The sequence below is a fragment of the Canis aureus genome, chromosome 13 (assembly GCF_053574225.1).
Source record: "Canis aureus isolate CA01 chromosome 13, VMU_Caureus_v.1.0, whole genome shotgun sequence".
Classification (NCBI taxonomy): domain Eukaryota; kingdom Metazoa; phylum Chordata; class Mammalia; order Carnivora; family Canidae; genus Canis; species Canis aureus.
This window is the reverse complement of record NC_135623.1, coordinates 70,771,050-70,797,715: the sequence shown is the minus strand read 5'-3', so window position 1 is coordinate 70,797,715 and position 26,666 is coordinate 70,771,050. Positions and strand designations below refer to the sequence as shown.

Here is a 26,666-nt window from a genome sequence, read left to right as displayed (position 1 = left end):
TTTTTATTTTTTTATTTTTTTGACCCTTCAATTTTTTAAGGTACAGATTTTAAATGAGAAACTGCACAAGGACTAAATATCATACCTTCAATCAAAATTAATTCTCCTTCCATATCATTTTTTCATAAATGAGGTCTAGCCATAAAGCATGATTCTATACATGGAGTGTTGGATAATTCTTATTAAATGAATCAGTTATTAATAAAATTGAGACATTAAAGACAAGACTATTATTACAAGAAAGTAATAAAGCAGAAAAAGAAAAAAAATTTGAACTTTTGGAAATGAACTGGATACCACAGAAACAGTTACAACCCTAGGAAATGTAGATAAGATGGAACACATGGGTCATGTTATGCCTTGTGAGACATTAAAGCAAACATTGCAAAGCTCCCCTCACATTTTCATAACACGTGCACGTACGTGCACTCGTGTACCGAAGCTCCTCCCTAAAGTTCACAAAACCTCGGCGTGTGCACACCAGAGAACCAGGTTTTTAGAAGTCTTAACTGGTGCCACTTATATTTGAAAGCCTGTGAGAGCCAGGTTACAGGGGCCTTAGGAGAGAAACCGCAGGGTTCTCCTGGGAACCCCTAAGTCCCCACACCCTCTGAGTTATGGAGGTCACCATGGAGACATCTGCGTACAGCCCTGCTCCGCCGTGGACGGGCCACAGCTGCTAAACCTACTGGGGATCCATCACGCCCTGTCTGGCTGCATATTAAGTCACAGTCTTATTCCACAATTTCTGAGAATCTCTGAACCCTTGAGCTCATCCCAGGAGAAATAATTAAAGTCACACTGACTTGACTAGCATATGGGATGGCGTATGTCATTAACTATTTACGGTTCCAGCGTGACAGTTTGGAAGGCAACCGACTACACCTGAGAGGTGTGGCCCCCGTGAGTGGCCCCGAGGGAAATGCGCTGAGCAGTAACGCCCTCGACTGAGTTATCTCAGCCGGGGAGGCTGGGCAAGGTGCCATGGTGCCAGGGTATCAGCCATGCTCTTTGTTAGAGGTGACGGGCCTTCTCCGATTGCTGTGACTTAAAGTACGAAGTATGGGCTGTTCCTGGGTAAGTGTGTCTGGGATCGTCCAGTTCTGAAAACCTGTAAACACAATTGGGAAAATATACACCGCAAAGATATACACGTAGAGACAGAAGAGCCCCACATGCTTTTTAGAAGCCGCCAGACCCACCCATGATCTGCTGCCACTGAAGAGACATGTTAGGCAAGTTTTCCTTTCTAACGTATGATCTTCTAAGTACCGAACTTAGTATACCCAAAGCTCGCTTGTTCACACTCCTACTGGGATATGTTAAAAAACCAGCCACCCCTTCCAGTACATAGTTCCAGTTGTGCACTGCACAAGTAGGACACATCGAAGGAGGTACCACTCAGATCATATCCACGTGCTAGCGTACACATGCACCAACGTAGAGATCCAGCTCATGAGCCAAGTTCTGGATCAGCAGGCAAGGCATGAGCCACGCTGGCACGGAGGGCCACGCACACACCTGGAAGAGCTTGCACATGTATACTCATTAGCACACACCATGTGCACGGATGTCCCGTCAGAGCTCACGCTGGCGTTCCTGAAACCACGTCTCTTGCTCCTCTTGCCCACTCCACTCAGAGTCCTCACTTCCGCCCCACGCTACCCCAGCCTGGTCAGGTCTTCTGACCTGTTCCAAGTTCTAAGGATTTAATTACAAAGGATCTTTTCTAAAAAGGAAAGGAAGGCTTGGTTAGAAACCCAGGTGACTCTGCAAGCACGTCGGTGAGCATGGACTCAAAGCGAGAGGTTCGGGGTCTTGAGGAAACTGGAGCAAAGCAGGAACTTGGAGGAGGAGGGCAGGCCGGGCGGGCAGGGCCCAGAGGGTGAGTGGGACACCGCGGCCTGCCGCGTGCGCGAGGGGCTCGGGCCCCCCCAACCCCGGGCCACACGGACTCACTTTTCCTCCCCAACATCCACACGGGAAGACCGGCTGCTCCGGAAGCGTCTGTCAGACCCCGAATCACGTCAGCATAGGTGCGAGGGTGGCCCATGGGCTTTCGGGGAGGTTCCCACAGTCAGGGACCCTGTGCACCTCCGGCCCAGGGGCCCCGGCTGCAGCTGTCGGGAGGGGGGACGGGGCTGTGGGCGCAGCGTGTGGACGCCTAGTTCACCCCCAGCTCCCACCCTGCTCTCCTCACGTGCATGTCCCCCGTCTCTCAGGGCTTCCAGAGAGCAAAGCCAGGCTTTCCTTTAGGGTGAAGCAAGGGGCGCGGGGATCCACCTTCCCCTATACAGTCTCCCAGGTGGTGCCTCCTCTGCGACCTTCTCCTTCCATAACCTTCTGAAGTAACTGGCTCTTCCGGCTCTGAGCCCTCCGGGGTTCTCTGCAGTGAGCAGGCTTCCTGGTCATCAGCCTCCTCGGTAAGACGCTAAGTTGCAAGATCGGATCTATATTTGCTTGAAAAAAAAAAAAAGTATTCCTACCCTTTCTCAAAATATAAGTTGACGAAAGCAGAAATACCGTGTGGCTCATTGCAAAGGAGAGGGCTGGTAGCAGGGCTCCACCTGCTTTAGGGAGAGATGACAGCGGGACGACAGTGGGGCGACAGCTAGAGACATGGTGCAGGCATCGTGGCCGCTGAAATGGTCTCTCGCTCTCTCTCTCTTGAGTTTCTAATTGCTTTACTTAGATGCATCATTTTAGTGCTATTTCAGGAGATTCAAGATACCCGCACGTATTCAATCCATGGGGTTTACCAGGAAGGCTACTCTTTCTTTTAATCGTTTACCTTCTCTTCTCGTCCATTTCCCCACCAGAATCCATGTGGCCCTGGTGACACTAAGTCAGCTTATAGTCCTTCCATGCTCATATCCCTCCAGTTGCTTCCCAATTCACCGAGTCAAATCCAAAATCCTTAAAATTCTTGTGCAGCCCTGCTACCTGGCCCCCCTCCCCTCCCACCACCTCTTTATTCTCATCTCTGCTTCTCCTCAACCAGCTCTGCTCCAACCACCGGCCTCCTTGCTCCTCCCAGATCACAGAGAGCACACTCACACCACAGGGCTCCTGCTCTTTCTGCTCCCTCGGCCTGGGATAGCTATATTCCCAACTCCCTCCATCCCTGTAAGCATTTCATAAAACATCTCCTCAATGAGCACTGACCCTTCTGTTTAAAACAGCACTACCACCAGCCCCCATCTCTTCCTCCAACACTTGCTTTATTATTCTCCATAGCACGATGACAATCTGAGATCCTTTGTATTCAATTTTTATTTATTTCCCACTTGTGCTCAAAATATGTCAATGAAGACAGACTTTATTCTGTTTATTGCTAAGAACAGTGCCTGACACATAGTAAGCACATGATAAATATTTGTTCCGTGGATAAGTGAATACGTGAATGAATGAACAACCCCACTCCCCAAGGATCTGAGTTAGGAAAATCCGTCAGGTAGTACAGGGTATCTCTGACCAAGGTCTACTGGCAGATGGAGACCCAACGAGAGGTGAGGACAACTCACCAGGAAGGAGAGGGAAGTCCAGGCTGGTGATCCACGATGAGCATAAGGCCATAGGCTTTACAGGAGAGGTGGATTCCAGCACAATACGTGGTTGGGTCTGGAGACGTCTACAAATCAGCTGTCTAGCCGCCTTGACATGGTTCTGTAACATGAGCAACAGTGGCCGACTATGTAAGTGTGAACAGAGCTTGTAAACCAAGCATAGGCAAGACCTCAGGCTTTTTATAGACCTGGGGCAATAAGAGCTTGGCCACAAAGTGGTGTCTGCACGTGGGATCATCCAGGACCAGAGTTCAACGATGTAGGCACCATGGGATTGGAACAGAAACACTGGTGCTTGTGCATCAATAAGGCTTGGCAATTTTCTCTCTCGCCTGGCCTATGAAAAATAGACAGACCTTTAAACCAAATAAAGGATAGCAGGGAAGAAGAGAAGGGCCATGGGGATGCAGGGTCAAAGGATCAAAAGGGGCCTTCCCGATACTTGGGTGCTACAGTGATTACGTTGGAAAATACAAGAGATTTGACCCATTATTTCCATGAAGCTGATGAAACAGAAAGCATACTGGCTAAAGTAGTGAGCATTTAATGGAGTAGGATGAGGAGACCTACCTTTCCGACTTACTCTGATAACTTGTCATAAAGCACCTGGCAGTGTCCATACACAGAAGCACTCAAAAAATGGGTGCTCAAAAAATTAGACAAGTAGTAAAGCACCCCCAAAACCATTAGTTGTATTTCAATGTCCATGCTGCTAAAAACTAGGTCAGCATAATTTTCTCAGTTACTCTTCATTGGCAAATTAAAAAGCTGGACATCGTCCATCTAGGCCGTGAAGCTGCATCACTGGCATTATTATAAACGGGGCAGGTTACGTCAGCTTCAAGGAAATTGGTGTTCGTCACTTAATTGCTTTGCCTTACAAAATAATACAGGCTTTTAGTCCAGTGACTTTTTAACTATGTTTCTCCCAATTTGAATTCAATTCCCTCTGCTGCAGAAAAGGAAGTAATACCTACCTCACACACATTTTATGAGGATCAAATGAGCTCGTGTTTGTCAGCAGCATATAAATGTAAGGCTCTGTTGTTGTTGCCTCTGCTGTCCTTTCAGAGAACACACTTCACGCTTCGAGTACCTGTTGCATGATCCATGAGGCAATGTGCTTGCCTCTGAGGGCCAGGCTAAGCCAGACACCTACGATCCCCTCTGAGTCCGTGGGTCTCTGCCATGTGCACAATGGGAACAATGGATGTGAATGTTCCAGTTCCATGGTCCTAGAAGGATTTGATAAGAAAGACACTGTATGGTGGCATAAGACCATTTTTACCTATTTTACTTATTATAGGGCAACTTTGAGTTCTTAAGGGGCATTACTAAACCTGAATTGATCATACAATGAAAAGGTCATGCTGACAATGCCACCACCAGCATTTCCACAATGGGTTAGTTACTCGGATGTACATTAACAAAAATTTGTTATGTGTCTAATGCAGTGGGATAAATATTAAGGCCATGATGGATAATTCTGATATCAAATAATCATGGTCCCCTGAGGTGAGAATTTTAGGATAGGTTTGTATGCTTTTTGTTTGTCTATTTCTTTGTTTTTTATTTTGTTTTAAAATAATTCTTTTTTTAAAAAAAGATTATTTATTTATTTATTCATAAGAGACCCAGAGACACAGGCAGAAGGAGAAGTAGGCTCCTTACGGAGAGCCTGATGTGGGACTCGATTCCAGGACTTGGGATCATGCCCTGAACCGAAGGCAGATGCCCAACCACTGAGTCACCCAGGTGCCTCTGTTTTAGAAGAATTCTTAAAAGGTGTCTTGCTCTTCCTTCAAGGTAGTGTTGCCAGATTCGACAACTAAAAATACAAGATACACTGTTAAATTTGAATTTTGGACAAACAACAATTTTTAAAACTTTTTTGAAGAGTTGACCACTGATTTTGGTTTTAATCTAAAGCAAATAATTCTCTAATTTTTTGGGGGGGGGCGAAGAAGAATGACATATATTGAGGTAGCAGCATACCTACATTCTCTACATAGTTCTCTCTCTCTTTTTTCTTAATATGGCCTGCAACTAGAAGGAACTGAATGTTTTTAAATACAGAAGTCATATAATCAGAACTTTCCCCTAGGATGAGAGTTCCAGCACATAATATATACAACAGGTAGAGATAAGGAAAATCAGTTGAGATCCTGCTGTTCAGGGTCGGAGAGAAGTCTGAAACCCAGAGACAGAAATACAAATAGAAAAGGAAGGAACGGTGTGTGAGAGATGGCGAGTCTACATGCCCAGGCATTCATTAAATGAGGAGAAAATTAAATGTCAAAAGTAATTCTAGAGTCCTGAGTCTCAAAGAATGTAAGTCTCACCTGAGGAAGATGAGGAAATCAGAAGAAAAGACTAATTTGGAGGACAAACACTGTAAAATATCTTTAGGACTTACAGAATTGCAAATTTTCTATTAATTAAGCATATCCAAAACTAGGATATCTAAGTCTGCATGGAAATCTAAATGCATTAAAATAAACTTTCGATAAAAGCAGAAAACATACCTACGCATGCACACACATACACGCACAAAGCTTTAAACGTAAATAAAAAAATTATGTGATTTCCCGGGCATGATAAATTCAGATTGTAATTTCACCCATTGAATTAATCTTCTTTCCAAGAAAAGCAAGCATTAAAATTGTTTAACTCGAGTAATCTAATCAATACTTATTATGCATTACTGGACATGCTGGGGGCACAGATCCAGAGATCGGCCAGGCCCCTGGCTGCAGAGTTTAGGTACGTCAGAGATAAGATCGACGCATAGACGTAGTGCATCACTCCAGGGGGAGATGAGAGGGATGAAGAAAAACGAACCAGGGTCAGTATTAGAGAACGACTGGGTTTCTGGGACTCTATCTCAGGGGATGTCAAGGAAGTGTTCTTTGAACAAAGACCTAGATAAAGTGAAGAAATGGCTCTGCTCAAAAAGCAGCCCAGCAGAAGTACTAGCAGCAGCAGGGTCCCTGAGGCCAACAGCCAGAGAGTATCACTTGTTACGACTTTCCTTCCTCCCCATCCTTGCTGTGGTTCCACTCTAGGCGGTTTACTCCCCTCAACCAACTGTAGGCTTGGGCGTGCATTTTGCTTTGGGGCCAATGGCATGGGAGTGGTTGTAATAGAGTCACTTCTGTCCAGAGGTTGTGCATGTCCTTGTATGGTTTGGCTTGGTCTCTAGTGTTCTTGCCATCTGTCATCGGTGGGTGGATGGCCAGCTCTGGGTGGCCACGGCTCTCAGGACGAGAGACTCATGAACCTGACCTGGAGCCTGCAACAGGGCTGCCCACCCAACCCACCAGGCCATGAGCAAGGAAAAAAAAATCTTTATTTTAAGCCCCTGGGATTTGGGGAGGTGGAGGGATTTGCACAACTTTACTGCAACCGAGACGTGAGTGATTCAGCGACAGAACCGAGCTTGAAGGTTTGTGGAATACGAAAAGTTGAAAGAGCTAGAGCAGAACACATGGCAGGGAGGATGCTTCAGCCCACGGTCACAGAGAAATTACAGTAGACTCTGTGGGGAGTTCACGTCAGAAATGTCCTCTAAGTGGGATGGGGAGGATTGTGAGGCTTGTGCTGTTCAAAGGTCCTGCTGGAAGCTGTGCAAAGAGTAGAATTAGAGGAGACATGGATGGGGAGGGTACCAGTGAGAGGTGGTTCCAATGGTCTGGGCCAGGTGTGACGGGGATGGCACCACAGGTAGCGGTGGGGAGGACAGATGTGACTCCACGTGACGCATCTGTAGGTTGGACTGGCAGGACTTACTGGTGAGTTGGAGGTGGGACTGCAGGTCAAGACACATAGAGGTGACACCTTAGAATCACGGAGAACTTCCTAGAATACTCCCAGCACAACTATTTGCTCTATGGGAGGCAAGAGACACATGTGACATGGTTCTCACATATTCACGCCTGTAAAATAACACATGAACTTTACATTAAAATAGACTTTGCCTTTAGAACAAAAGAAAATTGAAATCTTACGGCAAATATTGAGGATTTCCAGGAACATGCTACACAAGAAGCAGCATTATTCATGTCTGGTACGTTCACAGATTTGGACCTGTATCCACACACACACACACACACACTTTTAACCATGATTTAAAGCCACCTTAAGCAGTGCAGACACTGAGTCCTGCGTGAGTTGCTGGTGACCCTGTGCTTTGAATCAGGATGTCAGGAACTAGAAGGAAAGGACAGAAGCAACGACTTGCCACGGCGTGTGCTGGTGTAGCCGCATGGCAGGAGGTTAAGCACGGCTTTCAGGTGTCAAGCAAGGCTGGCTGAGAGAAGATGACCCCTCAGATAAAGAGCGAGCCAGGCCAGTTTGGGGAGGGGGTAATGTTGGCGTCCACAAGTGTCATGTTCAAGGTGACAGCAGACTATTGCGTGGAAGCGAGCACTGGTGCCCGGAGAGAAAGGCCTGGAATACCGCTAGCGATCACCAGCTAACAGTTTTGAGCACCTGCTTGGTGCTTGGCACTCGTGATCTCACTTGACCCACATAAGAGCCCCGAAAACCAGGTCCCATTGAGGAAGCTGACTGGGGGAGTCCTACGGCTTCCCGAGTGGCGGAGCCAGGCTGGTTGCAGAGCGGGTGTGCAGTAGAGGCTGGGGGGGAGGGCACGGAGAGCTTTGGGAACCGAGTGCCCTCGGCCTCTCCTGTAGTCGCACTGAGGCCAGTTTTCACGAACTCTGCTAGAGGACATCGGCCTCCAGTTTGCCCTTCCTACCCCCCACCCCGGCTTTTCAGCCGCCAGAGAGTCCCACATGCGTCTGCCTCTCCTTGATGCTCAGCACAGTGACCGCCGTGTCCACTGGTTCGCTCGCTCGCTCCTGCAACACATCTTTACCAGACACCAGGAGAGGAGGACCAGGCACTGGGCTCTCGGGGTGCGCGGATCTCAGGAAGGATGACGCTCCCCAGCCTTGAGAAGACACGGCCTGGTGGAAAGGAGGGAGATGAGAGCTTGCCGCTGCAGGCCAGTGTGACGGCCGCGTGACACAGAGGCAGGGCCTGGCCTGCACTGCAGGTTGAGGAAAGCAAGAGATGCTTTCATTCTCTCTGACCAGATACAAAAAGGCCACACTAATTTCTAAGGATGGTCAATGTAAAATGACAAAAACTGGGTGGCTTGCAACAACAGAAATGTATTCTCTCAGTTCAGGAGGCCAGAAGTCTGACATCACAGCGTCAGCAGAGCCTCCAGAGGCTCTAAGGGCAGATCCCTCCTTGCTCCTTCCAGCTTCTGGCGGCTTCTGGAGGCCGTCGGCTTGTGGCAGCATCAGTCCAATCTCTTCCTCCATTGTCATGAAGTCTCCTTCTCTTCCATGTCTATCTGTCCTCGAAGGAAAGGACATCTCAGAAGGACATCAGTCATTGGATTTAGAGCCCGCCCTAAATCCAGGATGATTTCTTCTCGAGATCCTTAAGTAATCACATTTGCAAAGACCCTATTTCCAAATATGCTCCATTTTGAGGCTCTATGGTTCCCATTATGAGAAAAATGAATGGTCTTCCCAGGCAAGAACAACTCTGGCCACAAGAGACAGACTCATGGTGAGCCCAGCTGGATGAAAGAGGGAAATCGGGAAGCCTGTAAATGGAGAGGACGGTAGTGTCCAGTGGGGCCCGGTAAGCCAGCTGGTCTCTCCTGCTTTGCTGCTCATTCGTCCTGGGTTTTCTCTGGGTCTGTGTCATCCTCTACACACCTATAGAGTGGCCTCACCCCCAGGCTGGAGACGGGGCCACTGAGAGCACCACACTCTCAACTTCTCCTTCATCATTATAGAAAGTGTGATGCCCATGTCCAGCCCGGAAGGCAACACGGCAGAAAGGATTGTATTGGCTTTTTTCCAAAAAAAAAAAAAAAAAAAAAAAAAAAAGAGAGAGGTACTGTATAAATAATGAAAAAAAAAAATCTCTTTAGACAACCAAACAAGAAATTAAAAGTTTGAGACCATGGCCAATCTAAAGGTTCGAACAGAAAGCATATGACTCAGAATGGTTGATAACTACATATAAGAATGATTGCTATTTTTTTCTGATAAAATAAAAATCTAATGCTTTTTAAAGCACTACTTTAAAAAAGCAAAGAGAATAATTAACCTAACTCACTGGAGAATATAAGACAGTCGTCCATCCTGAAGAGAGGAGTGGAGTGGAACCTCTCTTTGGACCTAACGGTCATTGCAAGTATTTATATTTTAACTTCTTACACAGGGTGTGAATAATGCAGGAGTTAGAAAAATTTACTGGGCCAGATACTCATATTTCAGGCCTTGCAACCAAGAGGCAAATTGAGGATATAATGTAGGTGCTTCTATAAGAATGTAAAATATAACCATTTAAAGCCATAAAACAATGCAAAGCAAAACAAAAATAAGACTTTCCTAGCTCTTGGTTCATACAAGGACAGGTGACAGTCCCAACTTGTACTTCCGGCTACAGCTGGCCTCAGCTGGCCAAGCCCTGGTGCGGGCCTTCGGGTCCCAAGCCCTCCACGTCTACCATTGAAGTTTGATCTTGGCTTTCCTTGAGCCCATCCCTGAAGAGCTCTAGAGACGGTTGGGTGATGGCAGTCATCTAGTTGATTTTTCCCTTTGCCGTAAGGAAATGGCCCCGGGCTCTGACGCAGCCTGCTCCTGCCTCCAGCTCTCGTCTGCACCGGAACCCAAACAGGAACTTGGTTCTTTTATCTCCTGACCCTGGGCCCTTCCCTCCATAGTGAGGTGCCTCTTACAGATTCATTCTTCTCAAATCTCCAACACCAGGCTACTCAAGTTTGAAGACACCGGCATCCCTGCCTGAGCTAGGCCTGATCCTGTGGTTGGTCCCAGTTTGAAAATTGCCGGGGATGCCACGGCCAACTGGAGCAAAGAAATGCGACATCTGCGGGGAGGGCGTTGTCCCGCTTGAGAAGGGCACTTTGTCAAATCTCCCAGGCCTCAAGGGCTATGGCCCAGGCCGCCAACCTCCCGGACTCCTCCGTAAATGGCAACAGCGACACCAGGAACAGCGACAACAATTAACATGTTTGCGCATTTACTCTGAGCCAAGCCCTTTTGTCAGCTTTTACAAGCATTCATTCATTGTTTTACGATTCCCAAAAAATAAGTAAAAATCTTTGCAGCTTTTCTTTTCTTGCAGCCCATCAGAAGATGCACACAGCTTGACTGCGTGAATAATCGACATTACATAACCCAATTCATTTGTCGTGATTCAGGCCGGTTTTTAGAGCTCATGATTTATGGCTCTGACATGCCATCATGAATTAAAACAGGGCGGGTGTCCAGTATAGCTCACAGGAATGACGTTCCACCCATGAAGCCCAGATTCTCCAAGGTGGAAGGCAGCCAGACATGCCGTGTAAAACCTTATGCACGATAACTTCTTGTGTTCCTTGGCGTGCGGCACACTTGTATCACAGCACGGGCACCCCCGCCCCCTCCAGCACATAATTCATTCTCATCCGCGGTGAATTCTCACAGCATTTCATCAGGATCCTGCACCTGGTAACGGAGATGCTTGCAGAGAGACCACCATGGAAACAGAAAACATCACGAAATGAATTCTGAAAATTGGACTCTGTTTACTGCCAGAAAGCAGATGAATGAAAACATTTAAGCAGAGAAGACCGCAAAGGCCAGTTTAAGGTACCTAAGTATTCTAATGGCAGTTACGGTAAGCACGCAAGGTCCTACTCTGGAAGACCTCAATAATCCCCCAGCTGTATCCTGCAGTCGATCCAAACTGCCTTCTGTTCTGTCCTTTCCGCCTTCAGATCTTTGTCCCTTCACCCAAGCCAGCCTCAGTGTCTGCAGCTTCCCCACCACTATCTTGATGTTCCAATTAGTGGTTCTCAGTTTTTTCCCTGACAGATACAACTAAGGACCTCAACGCCCTGCTTGTGGGTGCCGTGGCCCGTGTTGGCAGGGTGAAGCGGCGGAGGCATATCTGCAGGGAACTGCATGCCATTTGAGAAGTCCCTCCGATTGAGGGAAGGGGTGTGCAAGCTCCCAGCTGAGAATCCCTCGTCTCTCACTGGATCTCAATTCTGGCTACACAACAGAACGATCTGGAAAGTTTACAAAAGATCTGAAGCCCGGGCCCAACGGCAGAGCAATTGAATCAGAATCTCTGGAGGTGGGTCCAGGGCACTGTCAGGTTTTAGAAGCTGGACAAGGGGCGCCCGGGTGGCTCAGTCAGTTAAGCAGCTGCCCTCGGCTCAGGTCCTGATCCCAGGGCCCTGGGATGGAGCCTGGCTCCCCGCTGGGCAGAGATCTGCTTCTCCTCCCCCTGCGCCGCTCCCCCTGCTTGCGGTCTCTCTCTCTCTTTCTCTTTCCCTCTCTCTCTCTGTCAAATAAATAAATAAAATATTTTTTTAAATGCTGCACAAGTAAACAAGTAAGTCTGTTAATTCTGAGAACCACTGGCCTAAGTTCTAAATTTTACCCTATCTCCCAAGATCTCAGCTTTCTTAAATCCCTAGGTAGAACGTCAGTAAATACTGCTCCACAATATCTTCTTTGAAACCCTGGGATCAGATGTATTTCAGAATTCAGAATGTTTTTTGGAGACCCAGTGTGTGTGTGTGTGTGTGTGTGTGTGTGTGTGTGTGTGTGTGTGATTAGATTACGTAACACCCCCAGGAAAGTATGGGGCAGCACCTCATAATCAAACACATTAACACCCCACAGTTGGATAAAGAGATATCCAAACAAAGTGGGATAAATAGTCCATATCTTAGTTGAGACCAGATTTAGTTCCCAAACTAGTTAAGAAATATGTTTCGATTTTCAGAGCTTTGAGATGTTGGAATCATGGGTGATAGATTGTAGATCTGGGCTAGTCAAGAAGCTCCCTTTCCTGAAGTACAGACATTGATCACAAAGATGTGCAAGACTTGGATCCCTCCCTTGACAAGGTAATAATCTAACTGGGGAAAAAAGGTAAGAGGTCGTAGACAGCCAACTATAGTCCGGGCCACCGTTCTCGAAGCATCCTGAGGACAGTGTTCTCAATCCTGCCTGCGCACAAAAGTCACCCGGGGACTTACAAAAATATTGTCACGGATACCCTCCAGAAATAATTAGATCAAAATTTACATACACATATTTTTGCATAAAAATACATACTTTATACATATACATATGTTTGGCACAAATAGTGGGTTTAAAAATAATTGTGAAGGAGAAAATACAATTAGAAGAAAGCAAGCAGATTGATATCCTCTTGCTGAACGTAAGTAAAAGTGGTTTCAACACTTGTGCTCTTTGGGGTTTCAACAGTTGAGAAAAGACCCAGGACGTGAGAGGAGGCTATGGAGGGATACGGAGCAGTGGTGAGACATGATCTAAAAGGAGAAACTTGGTTTGTTAAAAACATAATAATAGAAAAGGGGGAAATAGTTGATGTACTTCTCTTTCTTTTTTTAAAAAAGATTCTATTTATTTATTCATGAGAGAGGCAGAGACACAGGCAGAGGGAGAAGCAGGCTCCATGCCGGGAGCCCGATGTGGGACTTGATCTCGGGATCCTGGGGTCATGACCTGACCCAAAGGCAGATGCTCAGCCACTGAGCCCCCCCCCCCCCCCCAGCCGGGTGCCTGAACACATTTCTCTTTCAACCAGTGCCTCTTGGTTAGGTCGGGGGAGAGGAGTGGCAGATGAAGATGAAGTAAGAGAAGCTCCTCACCCTACTGTGTCTCACCCTCTTGGCCAGCCCCCACTCAACACCAGTTAAAGACAACTCCAAATCTTCTGCCCTCATGGCAATTTCTTATATACTATCTTGCGATATCCCATCAATTTTTTGAGCTGCAATTTAAGTCCTTTATTATGAGTTAGGTCTTTACACATACATGCCTATCCTCCTAACTACATCATAAACTAGAAAGGAGAGAATATTTCTTATAATTCCTTGTTTCCCCACAATACTACCATGCCTTACATAATTTAGATTTTTGGTAATGTGATTTTTTTCTGTAATGTGACATCATAGCTTGATGTCAATGAGAGGACGCTTGAAGAGGGACGGCTGAGCCTCCATTTTTTTCCTAATTTATATGGAAGCATGTGGCACAGTGAGATACATGCTATGCAGGGCCTGTGACGTTAGTTATGTGCACAGAAAACAATCTAGGTCATGGCACGTTAGAGGCTCAGGGAGGACTGACTCAGGGTTCAATCAGAGTAACAGATTACTAGGAAAAAATAGATATATTCTCCATATATAATTATATAAAAATGCATATTCTCCTGATATATATGCAAATGCCCCACACATACAACATGGATTTGTTATGAGACTTGAACCGGGCGGTCGGAACGGAGGGTGGATGTAAGGAGGGGAAGAGCAAGAACGGGCTGGAGTCCACAGCACAGCCTGTTCTGACTGAGACCCTTCTACGTCCAACCTTTGTGCAAAGGTGTCCTACGGAAACCAGAGCCCTTGGTCACAAGTCCACACACATCTCCCAGCCCAGAGTCTAGGAAGTCATCTGAGGAGGGAGGGGCCATGGGACAGTCCAGGCCCCAGGGCCCCCACTCAAGATGAGTCCTTGGGTCAGCATCAACACCGTGAGCTACAAGACAGTCGCTGGGGCCTCCGTGCCCCCTAAACAGAGACGTGAAGAAAAGCAAATTCTGGGAAATGGAGTTCCACTTAATCAGGTTGACACATTACAAAGCCCCCATGAGGACTTTAATTTACATTGTTTAAGAGGTTTTAGTGGAACAAGATATTTTCTTTAAAAGTATTTTTTTGACGTCTTTACAGAAAACAATTCTAAACCATTAAACTATGACACGTGGACTGGAGATCAATGATTTATTTTTAAGGTTGTCATGACACTGACGATATCCAAGCCAATGGCTTAGGTAAACCATCAAAGACCACAAAAGGTATGCAAGCTGGATATTTGAAAATGTCCAAAGGATGAAGGGAATTTCCTCAACCAGGGTTGGTATAATAATGGCACACCCTTTATAATTTTCTATTTTCTTCGAAACATGAAAGTGGAGTTCTGTGCATCTTCCACAGAGGCAAGAGTTCTAGAATTTAATGTCTGACATAACATCTTTCCCTTAATTCACCACAAAGACTTATGTCTCCAGCAAACTGTTCATCATATTTGCATATGATTTCTTTCCAGTGAATCCAGTCCTTTGAAGCCATGAACTTCCAAACATAAATAGAAATGAAAAATAGCACTCATCAAAAAGAAGACGTCGTACGTCTCCACCAGTCATTTTTTTTTAAATAAGAATCACCCTTTTTCTGGAATTTGAAATAAACTACTAGCACTTCTGAAAGGCCTCGCTAAGTGTGACCCTGAGAGTATGGCGTTGCCGTTATCCTTATGCAGCCCATGGGAATGTGAAGATCGCATCGAGGTGGAGCAGTAGGAAAGGGGCCCAGTAGTGAGAGGCTATCTTACCCTCGGCCGTCTTCAGTGTCTGATCCATCTGTGTGGCTCTGGCTTATTGTCACGCGGCACTCTGAAAATCAAGTTTTCCAAGCCATAGATGAGCACAAGTGTTGGTCTGTGCCACAGGTGTGAAGTGCTGATGCTGACGTAACCCTTGGTGCTTACGCCCATCCACACTACAGCTAATGGCCAATGAAATCGGGCCACAGGCCCTGAGTTAGCAAGGAGTCACCTTGCAACAGGCAGCAGCACCTAAGTTTACAGGCTTGGCTGAACTTCCCTTGCACAGCAAGCCAAAGAGGTCAGCATTGCCTCTGTTTCACTAAGGAGGAGAAGGGTTGAGTGACTTGTCCGAAACCTGTCTGGTTCCAAAACGCACGTGTGCGGCTGTAGTATCCCCCCTTCTGCAAGCTCTCTTCATGGTCACAACCCAGGACTTTCCTCATTTCAGTAATAACAGCCCGGATTATGGAGAACCGTCCGTAAAGATGCGAGTGTAAATGATTTATGACTTTATGATCATTTAATCCTCACCGTTGTCCCACAAGATAGAGATAACTATCATCAGCATGACATACAAAAGGAAAGTAAGCCTCAGTGAGGTTCCTTTAGTGGGAAAAAGAGAAAGAATTTGTGCCCTACAGTGAGAAGAGGAGAAAGAATTCGAATCCTGGGGTTGGTTCATCTTCCACATCTTTATTTCAACTTAAATAATACCCCCCAAGCCCATGCACTTATCCAACTGGCTTCAAGCTACTTTATTTCTAACCTTGCTTCTCATTACATTGAATTGCCTCACACTTTTGGTTCTCTCTAATTTGGGGGTTTTACCTTTGACCTTTTAAAAATATTTTTATTTATTTATTTGAGAGAGAAAAAGAGCTCTAGGGGTAGGAACAGGGTGGAGAGGGGGAGGGAGAGGGAGAGAATCTCAAACCCATACCCCCCTGAGTGTGGAGCCTGACATGGGGCTCGATCTCAGGATCCTGAGATCATGACCTAAGCTGAAACCGAGAGTTAGACGTTTAACCAACTGAACCCCCAGGTGTCCCAACCTTTAAACTTCTTGAATTTGTTTTTTCTTACTTCACCCATCAGACACTCTAAACATTTTGACTGATGGCCAGACCCCAGCTATAAAGACACCCCTAAGGACCTTGTTCAGTATATTGCACTGTAGGACTGCATGACCCCAGGCCTGGATGTGCTCCGTGCTAGTCCACAAGGGGATTAGGACCCAGGCCAGACCAGACTTCTCTCTGTAGCCATCCCTCAGGTGTCCACATGGACAAAAAGTAAAAATTTTTGCTTGTCCTTCACCACCGCATTCCCTGACTCCAAAATTTTTTACTATACCTTTGACCATAGTCTGCTGTGCACACTCATCTTGAAAGTCTGGTAAAAGCTAATAGTGAGATGAATCAGTCAATTTGTGCACATTAATGCATTCCCGTAGACTGCACTTCTATGTCTTTGAAAATGACTAAGCAGCATCGATGGCTCTGCCCCAACCCGGAATTCAGCAGAATTTCTGCCATAAAAGACCCATAAGGAGGTACATTTCCAGCTACAGCTGGAGGATTAACTGCGTTCCTGTTTGTCAATCTACGGCAATGGTGTTAATACCTCCAAGTGTGAAAATCGTCAGCTAGTCCCGTAGTAGTCATCAAAGTTTTGTTGACCAAATGGCTGAATGGAAAAAGAGGCTAACCATCTCGGTGGACGAACTGCGAAGTGTTGATTGAGCCAGCAGGGAGCTCTGAAAAGGAGATTCCTCCTCCTGGAGTTGCCACCTGGTACCCTCAGGGTAGACAAAAGTGACAAGCTAACCATTGTATGCGGAAATCCCGTCCAAGTGTGTTCTGCAAACAAGTGTGAGGTGTGCAGTCCCACCAGAGGAAGACTGGGCAGGTTCCCGTAGCTCCGCAGCTGCTCCCCGGACCCAGGGCGGCTGCCCTGAGCCCCATTTAAGGAAAACCATGAGACCCCTTTAGCCATCTCTTTATGGGCTAAGCGAGCAGATCAATGTATTTAGGCCCGTTCAGGGTACAAAGGAAAATCTCAAATCTCTCCCTTAAAAACACTTTAAGAAATGGGCTGTGTCTGGTTACTGCACACACTGCGCGATAATTTCCGTTGCACCTTCTCCACACCCCCACCAACAGGTCTTGGAAGCAGAGTATAAGCCTTAGAACAAATGAGTCGTTGGGGTCATGCAAGAAGTAACGCGTTTTTTGTCTCAGCCACAGGACCTATTAGCAAACGTAGTGGCAGCTGCGTGCTGCAGCTCCCTGGATTATTCCTGACGCCAGCACGGCGAAGGGACTGTGGGGAGCGTTTGCACCAGCCTCCTACAGGAGCGTGTCTGCTGGGCACGTTTGCAGGAGAGAGAGCTTCACGGGCTGTTACTTTGAAAAAAGTTGGTACCGATACTCTGCCTCGTAGGTCGCCGTGGAGGAAATATCCAGGATGTTGTCTTCTTTCTGCCTCCCAAAATACCATATGTTCATGCTTTTGCAAGGAAGAAATACACAGAAAACTAAAACCAGGGTTAGCAAGTTTTACTTGTTTTTTAATTGGCTTTGTGCTCTTCGTGGCGTATCAGAGTCACTTTCCCAGGTCATTCAATCTTCCCCTGACTGTGAGTAATGGAATATTCTAAGTTTAGCAATGCTCATTCTTGAACTTTTGGGTTAATTCCAAACTCACTATTATAAATCACACTTTGAGGAACAAGCTCATGCATTAAATCTCTCCGCGGGTTTCTTGGAGATACATTTTTAAAAGTAATGACAGGTCAAAGCTCTTCGAGTATTTTTAAAGACTCTGCTAAGCACCGTCAGGTTCAGGCCGGCACCGACTGTGCGACAGAGGAGAACGGGTCATCTGTGGCCTGTCCTGGGCAGGAGCAGCCTCGATGCAACCCGGCCTGCGGGGCGCCGGCCACGCTCCTGGCCACCAGGTGTCAGCGCAAGGCAGGGTGACCGGGCCAGGCCTGGCCGGGCCACCCCGGTCCCCTCGGCCACGTCCCCCTGGGCGCCTGCAGTGACCTCGGGTCCAGGGCTGACCGTCGGCTCTGCTTTAGGGCCCCCCAAACTGTTCCACGGCCTCTGCGGGGCGAACCTGGTCTGGGGAGGATCTGGCCGGCGACAAAGCCCTCGCATGTGCTCGTTCGGCAGCCACAGTGACACAGAGTCCCCCGGAGACAAGTGGGTGTCCCCCGGGAGCTGAGCAAGGTGGGTCAACCGCGAGGTGGGGACGCTGCCAGGAGGGCCTCTCCAAGCGGACGGGGGGCACTCAGGTCTGCTGACCTCGGCAAAGGCTTCCTTGCTTTTCTTTTCCTGTTATTTTATTTTCTTTTTATTTTTTCTACTTCACGAGAGACACAGAGAGAGGCAGAGGCCCGGGCAGGGGGAGAGGCAGGCCCCATGCGGGGAGCCCAATGCAGGACTCGATCCCAGGACCCGGGGTCACAGCCTGGACCAAGGGCAGACGCTCCACCGCTGAGCCCCTGGGCCCTCCCTTCTCCTGTTTCCGAGGAGAGGCCACCTCACACCCTATTGTGCGTGGAACGTGCAAAGATGTGATGGAGCTGTTTTTGGGGTGCTTGGTGCTTGCGGAAGCCTTGCACGTGCAGCCCGAGGTGCCCTTGATGTGCTGCGGCCACCGGAGCAAAAGGTCCCTGGAAGGGAAAGAGACACGGGGGTGCTTCACGTCGTCCCGCATCATGAAACATTAAATGAGGCTTTAATCTAAAATATGCTCAGGAAATTAAAGGGACTTTCGATTGATACCGGTGCTTTCATCACAAAACATTGAAAATGTGAGGATAAGGGTAGTGACCTCTGTTGAGTAATAAGCCCTCCATACCAGCAAAAAGGAGGGTTAAAAATAAAAACAGGGGGATCCCTGGGTGGCACAGCGGTTTAGCACCTGCCTTTGGCCCAGGGCGCGATCCTGGAGACCCGGGATCGAATCCCACATCAGGCTCCCGGTGCATGGAGCCTGCTTCTCCCTCTGCCTGTGTCTCTGCCTCTCTCTCTCTCTCTCTGTGTGTGTGTTACTATCATAAAAAAAATAAATAAATAAAATAAAAAATAAATAAAAATAAAAACAGGGATAAAGGAAGGTCCTGAATCTATAATCGACTAATTAGATTGTCTAATCTAATCTCTGCCTCTCTCTGTGTCTCTCAGGAATAAATACACAACATCTTAAAAAAAAAAAAAAAATTAAAGCTTCCCTGAAGGGAAGACGTAGGTAACAAGTACCCAAGGGTTGTCTTCTAAGCAAAGCCTTGCCACCTGCCCATGGCTCCTGTGCGCAGGCCAGCATCGGCGTGGAGGTCACGAGGGGACAGACCCGGAGACCCAGTCGCAGCTCCCAAAAGCCAGGGCCCGGGCGTGGAGCAGAGTCTTCCTCGCTCCCCTCCGAGGCAACCAGCCCCGCGGACACCGACCGTGGGCCCCTCGCCCCCAGGACCGCCAGACAGTAAGTTCCCTACAAGACACGGGGTCTGTGAGACTGGGTCGTGGCCGCCCTGTACCTCCTGAGAACAATAAGCACCTGTTTATTTAACTAAACCGCTGGCTGGATTTTCTATTCCCTGCGGTGGATGCAATCGTCACTAAGATCGGGAAAGGGAAGAAAATGAAGTCATTATGGGGGCGGTGGGGGGAGGAGCTGATGACCGGGATGAGGCCGCCGGTCACGATGTCAGAGGCCAGAGTCTTCCTTTCTTCACTAGGAGACTCATATTTTATTTGTCCAGTGACATATTTGCAGCGGAACGGACATTAGAGACCTGCTTGCACCCCAAAGCCAGGTCCTTTGGGTGGTTGGTCAGCAAGACCCCCAGCCTGCCCAGAGAGAAGCCTCCACGCCTGGGCCCAGGTTTTCAGATCTGCCAGCCTTGAGCTCATCGACCGGAGGTTTCCGATCTTCATAGTAGTTGCGACTTATTGGAGCCATCGGTGCAGGTACACAGACCCCAAAATATATCCCACCTCATTAAGAGCGAAAAGTTTGTGAGGTGTGATACCCCCAAGGTTTTTCTCCAAGCTTCCTCTGAGCGGCCTCCTGTACGGCGTCAGAGCTTGGCGGCATGCAAGGTGTCACAGGAGAGCGGAACTCGAGATTTTCCAACCGGCTTTTCATCAAACGTTGTATGAAGAGCTGCTGCTTCATACACTCTTGCCGCAGGGACTCGTAGAACTTCGTCTTCGCTCGCAGCAGAGAGAGCCATCCGGCCTGTCTTTGGGCCAAATCCAGGTCTGGAAGCGTGGGTGCTGCTTTGTGCCCGTCTGGATAGTTGGGATTTTTGTGGGGTTTTTGTTTTGTTTTGTTTTGTTTTACAGCTGCTTCTCTCCTCTTAGATATTTCTGGTGTGAAATTAAATCAGCCCTGAAGTCACCCATGATGAGGATTTGGGGGGACAACATGGAAAGACTGCGACCGCCAAGAAAAACCAGGAGTGAGCAGATTTGAATGACACCAAAAAAGGTGATAAAGTCTGAGTGGAGGAGATTCAAGAGAGGGAAGGGTTTTGTTTGAAGGATGAAAGAGAATGGTCTAGAAGGATAATGATAGTCTGATGATTGATAGAATTCCAACACCACCTCCAAGCCTCATGGTAGATGAATTACGGGAAATCTAGTTCATTCAGCTCAAGGAAACTACAAGTGAGATGGTGACTTTGACCTTGGGTGATGGATGATGTATACACCTTAAAACATTATCAAATGAATCATTCAAACAATTGATGCCCAATGGAATGTAGAAGCCTAAATTATTTGAGTGAGTCTCAGATTTGGAAGGGATTTTATGGGTATTTAGTTCAATCTCACACCAGAGTAAGGGGATTGTTTTTGAGTTTTCATCTCAAGTGGAGGGCAAAACCCCGGCCTTAGATTTTCCCTGGGTTACATGACTGCGTGTAGAGAATAAAGCAAAGAAAAGAATGGTTGGTAACACATTGTTCTGGATGTGTTGATTCAGCAGATTATTTTTAAATACACCCAAATTAAACTCTCATTTTTTTCTTTCAGATTCCAGCACAAAGGGGCCTGTTTCCAAAGAAAAAGCTCTTCTGACTATAAATATACACTGACAAACTGCATACAGAATGTCCCAGAATTAGGGTAGGTTAGCAGAGAGCTAGCATCCCACAATTTGCAAAGGATGGTAATAAATATATGTTTATTATACATCATTTCACGCCTTAATTTTTTGAGGTGCTACCGTAGTCTAAACTAAACCTGATGGAACAAAGTACATTACTATTTTCCCCTTCCCTCTCTTCTATTAGAAACAAGAAAAAACAGCAGCGGCGCCTGGGTGGCTCAATCAGTTAAGCATCTGACTCTTGGTTTTGGCTCAGGTCACGATCTCAGGGTCGTGAGATCGAGCTCTCCTTCCAGCTCCGGCTCAGGGCCTCAGCCCAGAGTCTGCTTGTCCCCCTTCCTCCCCTCTCTTCTCCTCCCTCTGCTTGCTCTCACATGCTCCCTCTCTCTCTATCTTTCAAATAAATAAATAAATAAATAAATAAATAAATAAATAAATAAATAAAATCTTTAGGGAAAAAAAAAACCCATAAAAGCGAAATGATCTGTAAAGTGCTCAGTGCTGGGAGGAGAAGTCTCTCTGGATTTGGCAACTTGTCACCCTGCCACGTACTGCCTGCTGAGCACTGGCTTGCTAGATGTTGCAGAGCTAGGCTAAGAGCGAGAGACCTCCTAAGTATTAGCTGGAGAGCTCCTAAGCACGGGTATTCATTCGGATTGGAGATTTTGAAGAATGAAAAATAAGGTACTGATTAAGTGCATGCAAATTATGTAATGAAAATCGGAGAAGGACAAATATTGTATGTTCTCATTAATTTGGGGAATATAAATAATAGTGAAAGGGAATATAAGGGAAGGGAGAAGAAATGTGTGGGAAATATCAGAGAGGGAGACAGACCATGAGAGACTCCTAACTCTGGGAAACGAACTAGGGGTGGGGGAAGGGGAGGAGGGCGGGGGGTGGCGGTGACTGGGTGACAGGCACTGAGGGGGGCACTTGATGGGATGAGCACTGGGTGTTATGCTATATGTTGGCAAATTGAACACCAATAAAAAATCAATTTATTAAAAAAAATTATGTGGTGAAGCAGCACACCCGAGGCTATAAATGCCTCACTTTTCATTGAGCAAGGAATGCACACCATGTAGGACTTCCAGGAATAACTAAGTTTGAGCCACCCCCTGGACTCTTTTTGCAGCATCAGGGGTTAATGTGATAAAACAAATAGCTCTGAAAAAAAAAAAAAAAGCTCTGCTAAAACCTAGTACTCAGTCTCTGCAAAAGATACATTTTATTTTTCCAGGATCAAAACAATTAACCCAGAAGTGATATTTGTCAGAAATACATGGTCCTCGGATGAAGTAAAGCAGCTGCAATATCCAAAACTCACAGTTTTCTTTACTCTTCTATACCTGAGTGCGGCTTACCAACCCTAATTTCCACTGCATACGGAAATACCTAATGGTGTCATTTCAAGAAAACCTGGTTCTTGTGGTTTATTATTCAGGTTTTTTTGGTTGTCTCTCTCGAGCTCAGGGATTCTTACTCCCTCCCTTACTCCCAGGTGGCATCCCGGCCTGGGGGAAACTTATGCAGCGTCCCAGGACCAGTGGGGGGGCAGCAGCCGAGCTTTGAGTCTGTGTGCTCTCGTCTAACCCATTACAGAAAAACTTACTCTGACACTTGCTAAAATGTTAAGGGAGATTTTATTCAACTATTAAAATAGGGGCTTGCAATAGGGAAGGGAGATGGGGCTCAAGTTCTAATGCAGTTAAGGACAAGTGGGGATTTTTAGGCAAGGAACAGGGTGAGGGGGAAAATCACTAAGAGGACACACCGAGGGTGGGGGGATACTTACGACACTGACCCAACAGGATTCTTGCTAAAAGGAGGCCAAGGATGCACACATCAAAATAAGGAATAAGGAGCTTGATCAGATGCCCTGGGTCGGGGTGGTGGTGACTCATCACGGTCTTTGTGAACAGGAGCTGGGCAGGACCACAGCTGAGGCGAAGTTGGAAAGGGCCCAGAGGAGCCTGGCCAGGTTGGGTCAGGAAGAGCCTTCACGGGCGCTCTGCAGCCTCCACTGAGGCGCAGCCCATCCTGCTGGTCTCGAGTCTCCATCACGGCCCTTCTAGCATCTACAGCTGAGGCCCTCAGCCCACGGCACCCTCCACTCCTCGTTCACTCAAGCTTTCTAAGCCCGCTGCTGACATCTTTCTGCTGTTCCAGGGGACTCAGAAACTAATCTGCATGATATTGGGGTGCCCAGCCCCCCGGGGATGCCTTCCGTGTCACCCATTTAGACATCTCCTACTAGCTCTTGTTACTCTAACCTGGGGAAGCTTGGGGGCCTCTCTTCACGGCTCCCATTCTCTTTGGCTACTTTTTGGAAAGCCATTCAAACCCTCCCATAATTCACCAAGGGTTTCCACTAGTGTGGACTAATAATGAAGGAAGCGATTGTTCCAGATCCGCCCAACTTTATCTCAGATTTGAAGACAAGTACTAGAAAAACCCATAATGTAATTGGAATTGAGAGATGAAAAAAAGGGGGGGGGAATGAGAGCAAATATTTTCTTCTTTTATGGAATGTTTTTTAATCAGCAAATCATCCTCTAGGATTAACAGACATCCTACGTGTAAAGGATAGTTGTGAATTAAATTCTGCTGACATTTTTTTTAATGTATGGAGTATAGTGTTCCTTGATTATAAACCAGGAAGTAATCTTCTCCACCCAATATTCTAATTTCGGTATATCACTGTCTGTAAGAAGAGGCAGAAACCTGAGCAGAAGGAGCACTTGTCAAGAAGTCAGGGGTCTGGGACCTGTCTTGGTTCTGTCACTAACAAGCTGGATGATCTTGGGCGAATTACTGTACCTCTCCCAACCTTGGTTACTACATCTGCCAAATGATAAGCGATCTGAATACGTAAGCTTCTTTTTGTTGTGATATTAGATGACTGTTACTGGAAGCTGGGCTCTCAGCTTGAGGCCAAGAATACAGGGACACGTCTGGGCATGCTCAGCACACTATCGTGGCAGCCAGCCTGCTGGCTGGTGCAGGAAGACCCAGGTGCTTCTTGGAAGAACTCATTCCGAAGGAAGGCGAAGCTAGACTCCAGAAGCCTGATTGGCAGCAGAGCCTCAGTTGGCAGAAAAGTGGTTATTTTGAAAGTGTGACAGTGTTCACCATTCTTATCTGTCTTCTAAGTGTATGTCTAAGTTCAATGAGGACTAACTAATTAAGCAATAATAAATTACTAAAACGCGAAAGACTGGTTTCACTAAAAAAAAAAACTCTAAAAAATATGGAGTCAAAATACAGTGTTTCGTGACCTTCCAACAAACTGTGTCACCAAGGGAACGTGGGCATTTTCAACATCCATACCCGAAGCAGAATCTCGGCCTCTCGATTGTTGTTGCATTGGCGGCTGGAGGAAGCACAGCAGCACGGAGAGGGTGGGATGCCCACAGACACGGAGCAATCGGTGTACCACGTAGACCATCCTGGCACTGCCCAGCAAATGGCCCCAGCACTCGGTGGGTCCTGGCATGAGCACAGTAGTTCTGAAACCGTCATGAGACAGCTCCGAGGGTGCCCACTGGCCTCTGAAGGACTTTGCAGAGGCTAGAGGGCCTGATTGAGCATAAACCTAGAGCACAAATGCTGCTTTCGACTGCACAACGTGCACATGCCCTTCTTCCAGTAAGAGAATCTAATTTTTCTTCCGGAAACCACCCATACCTCACTCTCAGTCTTAGTAGTTTGAATACAATTGATCCCCTTCCCAGCTCCAGGGGGTGGGCATGAGTCCCAGAAAAGGCTAATTGATATATTCCATCCTTTTGGCTGTGGTGATTATGTTATGGACTGGCGCATAACCAAGGCCAGGCCATGAAATGAAAGTATAGGACTTTTATGGAATTTTTGGAAAAGAGACATTCTGAGATTGCAAATGATGAGGAAAATGGAAGCCTGGAACTGCCAGAGAGTGATACATAGCAAAAAGCCTGCCTGAGAAAGAAAGAAACACAGAGGAAGGAGAGCTCAGTGTTGTGAAGAATTCTGAAAACGTGGAGGTAAGGCCAAAGGTTAGGGAACACGTCCTTTCAGGGGTCAAGGCCTCCCAAAGCCTATCTAGGGAAATGAATTTAGTCTGTCTCACTCTTTTTAATTGATTAAAGATCCAGAAGTAGTGAGTCCTGTGCTAACCTGTAGATATTTGTCTGGTAGAGATGCAAATGATGTCTGTCCAGCGGAACAGATCATCCTAAACATTTCAGTTCATTGCCTTGTTGGCTATTAACCAGCTTATGTGTCCCTCCAGCAATCTTATTTTAGTACGCCTCTATTGAATTGCCTTTAAATGTCTAGCTTCTCAAATGATGTTTGGGCCAGTTTTAATATCTTTATGTTTCTCTCATTAGCAATTTAAATAAAATTTTTAACTCATGGTTTATTTTATACTCACCCAAGAGTCATTTTTAAAGAGTATTTAAAAAAAATTATACTTCAACCCAAGAGATCAAATTAAAAAAAAAAAAGAAAGAAAGAAATAGAGAACAAGTCCTGTCTACTTCTTCATTTCAGTACTCAGATCCTGCTACTCCTCCTTGTGGATTATCCCATCCTTTGAGTCGATAAATTCTATATTTCGGCAAGCCAGTGTGATCTAGGTCTCTCTTTTGTATCCAAGAGTCTGACACTCAGTTCCAATATTTTTTCCCCCTACCACCAGGCAATTCTCCAATGCCAGCTGCAGGTCCATCAATTCAATTCCATTCTGATACTATCTACCCACATATAGCATCAGATTCTACAGTTGAAGGATTCGGTCCCATAAGACTCCCCTTCACCTCAGGTACCAATCACAGACCTGGGCTGTTTACTTGTGCTTCTGATGCACCCCTATAGGTTCCAGTGTCCCCCTCCTAGCATTGGATTAATTTGTTAGATTGGCTCACAGAACCCAGAAAACATTTTATTTTTACTAGGTCCCCAGCTTATTATAAAAGATTATAATTCAGGAACAGTCAGATGGAAAAGATGCGCCAGGCAAAGTGTAGGGAAGGGAGTTCAGGGCTTCCATGCCCTTTTCAAGTGAGACACGCCTCAAATCTCTTTGTGTTCACCAAACCCGAAAGCTATCTGAACTCTGTTCTTTTGGGGTTTGTGGAAGCTTCATTACATAGGTATAATAGATATAACTCACTGCCCACTGGTGATTGTTTCAACCTGTCGCTCCTCTTCCCTCCCTGGAGGTGGGGGAGGGGGTGCTGAAAGTTCCAAATTTGTAATCTCTGTTTTGGTTCTCCTGGCAACCATCCCCCATCCCCAAGCCATTCCCCCAAATCACCTCATTAACATAACAAAGATACCTATATGGCTGTCATCACTTGGGAATGAGGATGAAGACCAAACATATATTCCTTATTATAAACCACAATATCACAGTATCCATAACAGTGGTGATAAATACTGATGGGTTCAACAGCCAGAAAAAAAAATGCAGGTTGGTACCAATTGAATATGTAGCCTGACAAGATTTGAGAAATATAGGGTTATATGTTAA

General features: G+C 46.6%; 1 long non-coding RNA gene and 1 pseudogene across 2 annotated transcripts; both read right to left on the bottom strand.

Annotated features, from left to right (window-relative positions):
- LOC144281709 (uncharacterized) lies at positions 1-26,367 on the bottom strand. 2 transcript variants are annotated; one of them, XR_013350132.1, is made up of 5 exons: positions 26,307-26,367; positions 4,544-4,801; positions 3,755-3,903; positions 3,525-3,666; positions 1-2,459 (listed from the first exon to the last, which is right to left on the bottom strand). It is a non-coding gene; the product is annotated as an uncharacterized LOC144281709 (long non-coding RNA). The 2 variants fall into 2 exon arrangements; XR_013350131.1 differs by lacking the exon at positions 3,755-3,903.
- On the bottom strand, positions 19,822-24,599 carry LOC144282711 (NADH dehydrogenase [ubiquinone] flavoprotein 2, mitochondrial pseudogene; annotated as a pseudogene).
- Positions 26,368-26,666: the final 299 nt, after the last annotated feature.